At 43.3% G+C, this 10,950-nt stretch overlaps 1 long non-coding RNA gene across 1 annotated transcript; it reads left to right on the top strand.

Moving 5' to 3' along the window:
• The first annotated feature begins 3,869 nt into the window (after positions 1-3,869).
• LOC144340653 (uncharacterized) lies at positions 3,870-5,287 on the top strand. Its single transcript, XR_013416898.1, has 3 exons — positions 3,870-4,257; positions 4,502-4,638; positions 5,186-5,287. It is a non-coding gene; the product is annotated as an uncharacterized LOC144340653 (long non-coding RNA).
• The last annotated feature ends 5,663 nt before the right edge of the window (positions 5,288-10,950 follow it).

Raw genomic sequence — 10,950 nt, 5'->3', positions numbered from 1 at the left:
GGAGCTCCTGGTCACTGCACCACTGGGAAAACTAATCTGCCTCTTGCCAGCTTCCAGCATTGATTAACTCTAGAGAGTTAATCTAGAGATTCCTCTAGAGAGCTCAGAAAAATAAAATAGTTCTCTGGGGAGCAAAGTGGGGTTCAGAAGGCTTTGAGATATATATTTAATCCACTCAATCTCTATGTTTCCTCATATAGAGTAGTGCATTTGACCAATGAAAAGGCCTTGTCAGCAGCTGATCTGAATATACACTGAACATGGATAAATATTAATACCAAATTAGTGCAGGGAGACATATGGTTCTTAAATGAATGGAGACTTTTCTAGTTGGAATTCAATGGGCCTTGCTTTCAAAACAGACTCCTCTCTCATGCACCTGTGAGTCTCTCCCAGGGATTCTTCCTAGATGTCATTTATTCATCTGGATGCTCCCAAGACAGAAATGCCAGGCACATGGGGAAAGCATTGTTAGATCAAGTTTAGCCTAAAGCTGCCTCCTTACATTTTTAAGTTTAGCCAGGTTTCTCTGTACATGGTGAACTGTAATCTAGCTGGATGTACACAACTATAACCTTTGTGCCACGTACCGAGTTTCAGCCAATCACAGGTGGCCAAGTGTTTGAACCATGTTCAAATAAGGCATAATGCAGACCTGTAATCCATCCTGCTGTTTCTGTACCTCACTTCCGTTTTCTGTTTGTCATTTTTCTTTCTCTGTTCATAAATCTTCTTTGACCATGTGGCTGGGCCAGAGCCTCTCTGAACCTATTCTTGTTCAGGGGCTGCCCGATTTGCAGTTTGTTCTTTGCTCAGTGAAACTCTGTTAAACTTAATCTGTCTAAGGTTTTTCTTTTAACAGCATCGCAACTCTCTGATGCCATCAGACAGTCATTCATCACATTCTGCCAATTGTCAGCCTTCAGAGCAGAAGGACGTCGTGGACTTGCTCGTGTGCCAAGGCTGAGGTGGGCCCCATGCCCCCTGCCCCTTTAGATGTCCAGCATGCCTCCCCTTACACAGCACTCAACACACCCATAGGAGTCTCACGACCATCCCAGTCACATTACTTCCCTCATTTTTCTAATGGAAAAAAGAAATGAACTAATCAAACAACAGCAAAACCCAAGTCCAGAGTTAAATACCTTGGCCAAGGTCACACTGCAAGGTAGATTCAGAATCTGTCAGCTCTTTAGCAGCCCCCACTTCCTGCAGAATAAAGTCGAACTGCTTAACTTGTGTGCAAAGTCCTTCATGATCCAACCATCCAGCTTCCCCTCCCACCTCACCGGCACCCGCCCCGCTGCAGGCTCCAGCCCTGCTGGAGTCACTGATGTCTGAGACTCACTGTGCCCATTCTCAGCCAGACGCTTGACTCATGCCATTACCTTTGCTACATCATCCTCCTCCCACCTCCAACTCCACCACCTCCTATGCCTCCTCATGACTCATGCCACTCAGCCTTCGGGTCCCAGCACCCCATTGCTTTCATTGGTCAGTCCATCCACAGGCATTCTGCTAGGCTTATTCTGTGTGCATGGTACCGAGTGCGGGGAAGGCAGCAGTGAATGAGCAGACCTGTCCCTAACCACCAGAGCTTCCAGCTCAGTAGGAGATGCAGTTAAATGGACAGTGCTGAGATGCTGTAACAGGCAATGTGATAGAATAAGAACAGGGTGTGTGCAAGTCATGACTCTCCAGGGAAACAGGATGCGTGTGTGTGCATATAAAGCAATTCATTATAAGGAATTGGTTCACATAATTATAAAAGTGGGCAGGTCCCAAGATCTGCAGAGGGAGTCTGCAAGCTGGAGACCCAGGAAGTGTGGAGCAGATGCTTCAGTTCGAGTCTGAAGGCAGGAAAAAAGCTGATGTCCCAGTTTGAAAGCAATCAGGCAGGTGGACTTTTACTCACAGGGGGTTCAGCCTTCTGTTCTCTTCAGGCCTTCAGCTGATTGGACGAGGCCCACCTGCATTGGGGAGGGCAATCAGCTGTCCTCAGTCTCTTAATTTAGATGTTAAACTTGTCCAAAATCATCCTCACAGAAATACCCAGAATAAGATTGACCAAATATCTGGGTATCCCATGGCCCAGTCAAGCTAACATAACATTAACCATCATCGGGTGTTGGGGGGACACACAGCTAGAACTCCAACTTTGGAAATGCTTTCATGATCTCCCTGCCCCCATAAGACTCCATCCAGGGTCTTTTCCCTGTTTCCATAGCCTCATCACAGGCCATATGATATCATTTCATCGTATCATATCACATCATCATACCATATCATATATCATATCATTATACCATACCACATCATCACATATCACCATGCCATATTATATCATATATCACACCAAATCATATCATACATCATATCATCATATATCATATGTCATCATATATCACATCATATCCTATTGTATATCATACCATACCACATCATCATATATCATACCATAGTATATCATATATCATACTATACCATCATATATCATCATATCATATCATATATCATGTATCATCATATCATATCATATACATCATATCATCATATTATCATATATCATATGTCATATGTCATCATACCATATCATAGCATATACCATACCATACTGCATCATCATATATCATAACATAGCATATCATATATCATAATACCATACCATCATATATCATCATACCATATCATATCATACATCATATAATCATATATGTCATCATATAGCATACCATATTATCATAGCATACCATTTTATCATATATGATACTATATCATACCATATATCATACTATATCATATCATTATATATCTATCATACCACATCATATCATCACATATCATCATACCATGTCATATCATGTATTATATCATATCATCATATATCATCGTACCATGCCATCATATCATATCATATATCATCATTCCATACAATTTCATGTCATACTATATCACACCACATCGTATCATTGTATATCATGCCATATTATATCATATTCCACATCATATCATCATATATCATCATACCATGTTGTATCATGTATCATATCATATCATCATATATCATCATACCATACCATCATATCATATCATATCATATATCATCATTCCATACAATTTCATATCTCATACTATATCATACCACATCATATCATCATATATCACCATATTATATCATATTCCATATCATATCATCATATATCATCATATGTCATTATACCATATCATATTATGTCATATCATATATCATTCCATACCATTTCATCATATATCATACTATATCATACCATATATTCTACCATATCATCATATATCTTACCATATCATATTATCATATCATCATACCATATCATATTATCATACATCATTATACCAGATCATATCGTATATCATATCACACTATAATATCATACCATCATATCATGTCATATAATCCCAGCTGGCTTGTCTTTCTTTCCCACTGCACTGTGAACTCCTTGATGTCTTTGCAGACAGACCGACCTCGGAATCAGACCAACTCTGATTCCAAGATCTGAAGACCTTACTCTGGAATCAGACCAACTGGCTAACATCCTGGCTCTCCTGATCTTAGTTGTATACTTAAGCAACTTCTTTATGACCTGGAGCCTCAGTTCCCTTCTCTGTGAAAAGGCACAGCAGCAGTACTGGTACCCACCAGCCTCACTGGAATGTTGTGGGAATTAAATGAAGTAATGTATATGAAGCACTTACTGCTGGACCGGGACATTGTAGGTCCTCAGGAAATAGAAGGAATTGCTCTCATTCCCTGCTGAACTCCAGCCTCAGCACACCTCCCCGCTTAACAGAATCTTGATTAAACGCCCACAGCACTACTCTGTCCTGCCAGTAACTGGATGTGTCTGTACCCAACAGAGACTCAGCACTTCATCCTTCCAGAACTCTGCTGGCACTGCACAGTTCCCTACAGACAGGCTCAGGGGAAGGGAATGTGTCTGATCATGTCTGCAGGAAGAGGGTGACAAGATGGTCAGACATTTGTGGAAAGCTGGCGGGGGACTTAGAGCAGCTGGCCCAAGAACTGTTCCCAGCAGGGGCAGAACCAGTCATCTTTAGTGACCTGTGCCATCTGGCTTGATCTTTAGTTAACGGCAAGGCTGACTTCAATCAGGCAATTGATTTCTGGCCAATCTCTTTCAAAAGGAGGAGACCTCAGGACAACTCGTGGTCAGGCATTTGATCTCACTTCAAGGAGAAACATTGCAGAATGGATCCACAGTGAGTAACTCCATCTTTTCCCATCATTAAGGATTTTACTCTCTTTCTGAGAACTTTGGAACCAACTCCTTGAACACTCTGAACTCAGTGTTGTACACATGGAAGGGTTCTATTGTTCTCCCACGCTCTTCCACCAGAGGCCACAGCACAAACAGGCCCTGCCTCTCACTAGCCTCTAGCCTCTGTGTATCTCAGTAACTGCATCTACTTGATATAGTGACAGTTGCTTCCCTATACATTTCAGGGTGATATCTCGTGAAATGATGTTTCATCCAACGGAGCCACGTGTGAAGATGTGTGGGCGGGCATGCAGCATTCCCTAAGTGCTGAGCTGGAACGTTGCACCGAGGGACTCAGCCCGAAGTCCTTGCATAATCCAAAGTCAGTTTTACATGGAAATAAATGTAAAGAAGGGAAATAACTTCTCAGAGCATGTAAATCAATAACCATGTAATAATGCTTTGTAAAAATTATTTTGGCACTATCTCTGATATTTCACTGAGCCTCCTCTCCTCTAAAGGTAATAGTATAGTGTGCGTCATGGTGTTGGCCTTCATCATAGTTTTTTATTTCTAGTTTTCTTTCCAACCCATATTTTCCCACTAGCCTCACCAACTAAACGAGGACTTATTGTAAGATATAAAAAAGATGTTGAAATAGAACAACAGCAAATGTTAAAATAACAGCACATGGCCCTCAACATCAGTTGGCTAGAGTTCCTCTGCACATAAATACCTTGAAACCAGGAATGTATTCATCAGTTAAAGGGCATTACTTTGGGCCCAAGATATAAGCACAGTTTACAGTTCACTGGGACCAGTATGAAAGCAGGGTGTTATAGGTTGAACTGGGTACATCCAAAATATGTTGAAGTTCTAACCCCCAGCACCTGTGAATAGGACCTTATTTGGACTTAGTGTCTTTACAGATGATCAAGTTAAGATGAAGTCATCAGGAAGACCCTAATCCAACATGACTGGCATCCTTATAAGAAGGGGAAATGTGGACACAGAGATAGACACTCATGGAGGGAAGATGATGTGAAGACACAGGGAGAAGACACCTCTCTACAAGCCAAGGAACGCCTGAGGCTAGAAGCTCAGGGAGAGACATGGAACAGATTTTCCCTCAGAGTGCTCCGGAGGAACCAACCCTGCCAACACCTTAATTTTGGGCTCTGGCCTCCTGGACTATGAGACAATAAATTTCTGTTGTTTAACCACCCAGTTTTTGGTACTTCGTTTATGGCAACCTGCAAACTAATACACTAGGCTACTCATGATTGTTTTAATTTGGAGGGAGTCTTTTCCAGAAGACAGAATCTTATTAATTATTTATCAATCTACTTCCAATGTGTACAATTATTCCTGGTAACCCGGGAATCTGGAAAATATCTAAGGAAGAACAATCTGTGAAGTCTAGATTTCCTACAAGTGAAGAATGTGGGGCTCAACACAAAATAATTTAGGGCATATGTGTACATAATAATAGGACTAATAGCTTACAGTTATTGGGTATTTCTATGTGCCAGGCATTGTGTGAGTTAAGTACTTCATATGAATCAACTCATTCAATTTGTACAACCACCCTACGTAGAAACAATGATCACCTCCATTTTTCAAATGAAGGAAATGGAGTACAGAGAGGGCTAGGTACTCACCTAAAGTGGCACAGTTGGAAAATGGGGAGGCGATACTTAGAACCAGACAGTCAGCCCCAGAGCACATCTCTTATGGCTGGAAAGGCCTGGAAGCCACCGGTTTTACAAGTTATGGTTAATACTATGATGAGCATCTGTGAGATAATAAGGTGGGCTAAAACATATTCCTTGGACACATGGTTACTGATGACCTACCATAGCCAGGCACTGTGCTGGGTGCTGGGATCCAAGGCTGAATGTGATGCAGACCCACCTTCAAGGGACACATTGTCAATGGAATACAGACCATTGCAGAAATCTTCAGTTTCATTCTTATCCCTCTATGTGTTCATTCTTGGTTCTGCCAGCCATAAAATTAAGATTTTTTTTTTTTTTGAGTCTCACTCAGTCGCCCAGGCTAGAGTGCAATGGTGTGTTCTCAGCTCACTGAAATCTCCACCTCCTGGTTCAAGCGATTCTCCAGTCTCAGCCTCCCGAGTAGCTGGGATTACAGGCATAATTAGAAATCATGCCCAGATAATTTTTGTATTTTTGTAGAGATGGGGTTTCACCATGTTGGCCAGGCTGGTCTTGAACTCTTGACCTCAGGTGATTTGCCTGCCTCAGCCTCTCAAACTGCTGGGATTACAGGTGTGAGCCACCATGCCCGGCAAAAATTGAGACTTTTACTAGGAGAATTTCCATGGTATAGTTGTGGTGGTTAGCTTTATGTATCAACTTGGCTAGGCTATAGTACCCATTTAATCAAACACTAATCTAGGTATTGCTGAGAAAGTACTTTGTAGATATAGTTAACATCTATAATCAGTCAACTTTAAGTAAAGGAGATTAACCTCAGTAACATTGGTGGGTAGGCCTTATCCAAACAGTTGAAGGTCTTAAAAGCAGAAACTAAAGTTTCCCACAAAAGAGAAATTCTGCATCAAAACAGCATCATTAGCTCTTACCTGAGTTTCCAGCCTCCCAGCCTATGCTACAGATTTTGGACTTCCCAGCCTGCACACTCGCATGAGCCAATTCCTTAAAATAATATATTTTTATAAATACACACACTTGTGCCTATACAAATGTGTGTGTGTGTGTGTGTGTGTGTGTGTTGTGTCCTATTGGTTCTGTTTCTCTGGAGAACCCTGACCAATACAACCAATAGTCTAGTTAAAAAAAAACACACGATTAAGTAATTTTTAAGATTTGGGCCTGAGTCTCAGATTCATCACGTACCAACTCTAGGCTCTTCAGAAATTTCAGGAAGGTCTAAAATTGTCTTTGAGCTTTAAATTCTTCATCTATAAGGGGACAATAATTTTAAAAAAAAAAACAATATTTGCTTCACCTGCTTCACTGAGTTGATATCAAATGACTTAAAAAATTTAAACAATGAAATGCCACACTAATGTCAGTTATTAAATACCAAGGGTATGTTTTCCACAGATGATAGCCAGGGATTTCTTTTTCTTTCAGAGTTTGCAAAATTGGCCTCTAAGTGGAACAATAAAATGAGGTGCTCATCTTCAGGTGGATTGAATGCAGACCACACCCAGCTTGCGGACACTGTGGGCCAGCTCAGGAGGTAGTCACTATACTGCCACTGCCTGGGCTGTCCTTGCCCCTGGCACATGGAGGACTAAGGAAGACAGATACAGGGACCCGTTCCTGTTAGCTCATGGCTGGCATGGAGACAGAAGGAAAGGAGGTATTTTCCATTTGTCCTGCAATGTCTTTAGGAGGTGAGTGACCCGAGTCAGCATGGCTGCTCCTCAGTCCTTTGGTGGAACTGTGTCCAGGACTGTGGCTGCACAGAGTGTGTGTCCGAGGCTATTCCTTCCCAGCAGCTGAGCAGGCCACTGAGTGATTTGAGAGGCGAGGAAGGAACCACCTGTACCTACCACATAGCCTGAAACAGGCCTTCAGAGATGTGCATGCTGTTTGCTGAGGTAGGCACAGTGTCATCTGGGAGAAGTGGTACCCAACTGGTGCCTCCTTGTAGAGGAAGAGACGTGGGGAAAGTCAGAGACAGATCCAGAGCACAGAACGCCAGTGGAGCCAGCAGAGTGTGTGCCTGTGAGTGTGGCATCCCATGCATGCGGCATCCTGTTAACACAGAATCCTGTGCACAAAGCATCCTGCGCATGCCCCATCCTGTGCATACACCATTCTGTGCATGCGGCATCCTATGTATGTGGCATCCTGTGCACATGGCATCCTGCGCATGCCCCATCCTGTGCATACACCATTCTGTGCATGCGGCATCCTATGTATGTGGCATCCTGTGCACGTGGCATCCTGTGCATGCTCCATCTTGTGCATGCATGCAGGGGTGCAGGATGGAAGGGGTGGGTGTAGGCCAGTTGTGCAAAGCTGTCAAGCAGCAAGCAGCCCTCCTTGCTGTGTCTGGGACTTGCTCTAATTATCCCCTTGTCTACACGACCCAGAGGCCAACACTGCCGATTTTGCCAAGTTCCTCTGGCTGCCTGGTGGTGACTTTCCTGTTTGCTCCCACCTCATGCAGTACAGGGAGCTCAGCGGCCACTGTTTGTCAGAAGCCTTTGTGGTAGCAGCCTCCAGTCTACCCCTCCGCCTTAATGAAACCAATGACACCACACCTGTAGGGCCGTGGGGCCATGTCACATTTCCCTGGTCCTCCAGGATTCCAGGCTTTATTCAAACCAACAACTTGATTCTGAGAACAAGGTGCTTTCTTCTCTAATCCAAACAGAGTCAACCGATTCCCCTCCTGTTATTCTAATTTAAACATTGTCCACTGTGACCAGCATGAGCTTGTTGGAGGCCCCACTGCCAATGACCTGGATTATTTCATTTTTGAGAGTTCCTGACTATATATTTTTCCTTACAAATATTGATGCTTTATTCATGGCTTTGTCAACATTTTCTTTGTTTTTCAGGACTGCCTCCATTGCCCATACATTTTCTACCCTAGATAATCATAAAAACCAGAAGCCTTAATTAGCATCTGCCAAAAGTATGCCAAAGAATTCCAGCATGCCGTGACTATGTGTTCAGCGAGAGCTGCCTGTCACGTCTGTCCTGAAAACAGCATCTGTTCTGGAGCTGAAGCTCCTGGAGGCAGCACAGTTCCCACACTGGACAGCCTGACAAGGCCACACAGGTTTCTGGAAGCAGTGATGATCTCATTGTGAAGGATTTTTTTTTTTTTTTTTTTGAGATGGAGTCTTGCTCTGTTGCCCAAGCTGGAGTGCAGTGGCACGATCTCGGCTCACCACACTGCAACCTCTGACTCCCTTGTTCAAGCAATTCTCCTGCCTCAGCCTCCTGAGTAGCTGGGATTGCAGACACACGCCACCACACCCAGCTAATTTTTGTATTTTTAGTAGAGACAGGGTTTCACCATGTTGGCCAGGATGGTCTCGATTTCCTGACCTAGTGATCTGCCTGCCTCAGCCTCCCAAAGTGCTGGGATTACAGGCGTGAGCAACCGTGTCCAGCCTGTAGAAGGATTTTAAATGGAGCGAGTGGCTCTGGCATGCTGCTCCTCGAACATAATCAATAAAAACCTGAGTTCAGGCAAGAAGTGCTTGTAGTATAAAGAAATGGTGCAATGGGCAAACTGCATGTCAAAAAAAAGGCAGAGTGAGAGTGGTGGGGAAAATGGTCACAGACAACCATGGAGAAGAGGGAACTGACAGATTTTGCTGCTGCAAAATCACCTGGGAGCATTTGACAATATCTAGTCAATGTAGAGATATGGAGCATCTCATCTCAGCAATTCCCAGAGCAGGGTGAGCACACCGTGCAGGCCCAATCCAGCCAGCAGCCTGTCTTTGTATAGCGCTAGAGTTAAGAATAACTTTTAATATTTTACAGGGTTGTGAAGAAGGAGGGTGGGGAAGGGGTGACAGAGCTCGGATGAGACCGAAAGCTTAAAATATTTACCCTCTGGCCTTTTACAGAAAGCATTTGCTGTGGAGTTTCCCAAACTTGCAAGATCGTCTTAAGACTCACCTGTGGGCATTGAATGGCTCGTGGGTGGTAGATCCATCATGGAGTAGGCTCAGGGATCTGCGTTTTTAACAATGCCCCTCCCCACCCCCACCACAGGGGTCCTAGGATCAGGTGACTTTGGGAAGCACTGCCAGAAGGCAAATTCTCACTGCTGTGGATGCCAGGTGTCCCGAGGCCCATCCTAGCACTGTGTCAGGAGAGGCCAACACATCCATCTGGGAGGGATTAGGCCTCCCCCTTAGAACAGAGAAGGTGGTCACAATGCTCAACACAGAAGACTCACATGTAAAAAGCAAGGTGATCAGACGCATAAAGTATGATACTATTTTATGAAGTTTCAAATGCATAGGTACGGACCCCTTCAGAAGGAGTAAAAAGAAAAAAGATGCAAGGTAAGGATTCATACCAACTTCGGGTTAATAGTTACCTCTATGGAGAGAGAGGAAAGGGTCAGGGCCAGGTACCAAGAGGGTTTCTGTCTCATCTATAATGTTTCATTTCTTAAGTGAAATGTCAAGCAGAGAGACAGAAATAGAGACCTTTCAATATTATTCCCTAGATTTTTCTGTACATGAAAAATATTTTATTATAATAATTTTTTTAAAATTACTGCTTGCCTGGCACAGTGGCTGTAGTCCCAGCACTTTGAGAAGCTGAGGCAGGAGGACTGCTGGAGTCTAGGAGTTCGAGACCAGCCTGGACAACATAGCCAGACCCAATCTCTACAAAAACATTTTTAAAATTAGTCAGTTGTGGTAACATGCGCCTGTAGTCCCAGCTACTCAGGAGGCTGTGGTGGAGGATTGCTTGAGCTCAGGAGTTTGAGGTTACAGCGAGCCGCTGCACTCTGGGCAAAAGACCAAGACCCTATCTCTAAAAAAAAAAAAAGTACTGAGTAATTTATAGCTCTTAATTGCAGGAAGCTGGAGTCTTTTAGGGCTAATATGTGGAGTGCTGGAAAGAAGCTCCATGTTTTCTGGTGTCTTTTTAAATGATTGTGTATAAAGTGATGAAAATTTTGTTTAAATCAACTGACTTTTGCTAATTGATTT

Source organism: Macaca mulatta, chromosome 4 (genome assembly GCF_049350105.2).
Source record: "Macaca mulatta isolate MMU2019108-1 chromosome 4, T2T-MMU8v2.0, whole genome shotgun sequence".
Classification (NCBI taxonomy): Eukaryota; Metazoa; Chordata; class Mammalia; order Primates; family Cercopithecidae; genus Macaca; species Macaca mulatta.
The sequence above is the reverse complement of the archived record's forward strand: the minus strand, read 5'-3'. Positions and strand labels throughout refer to the sequence as shown.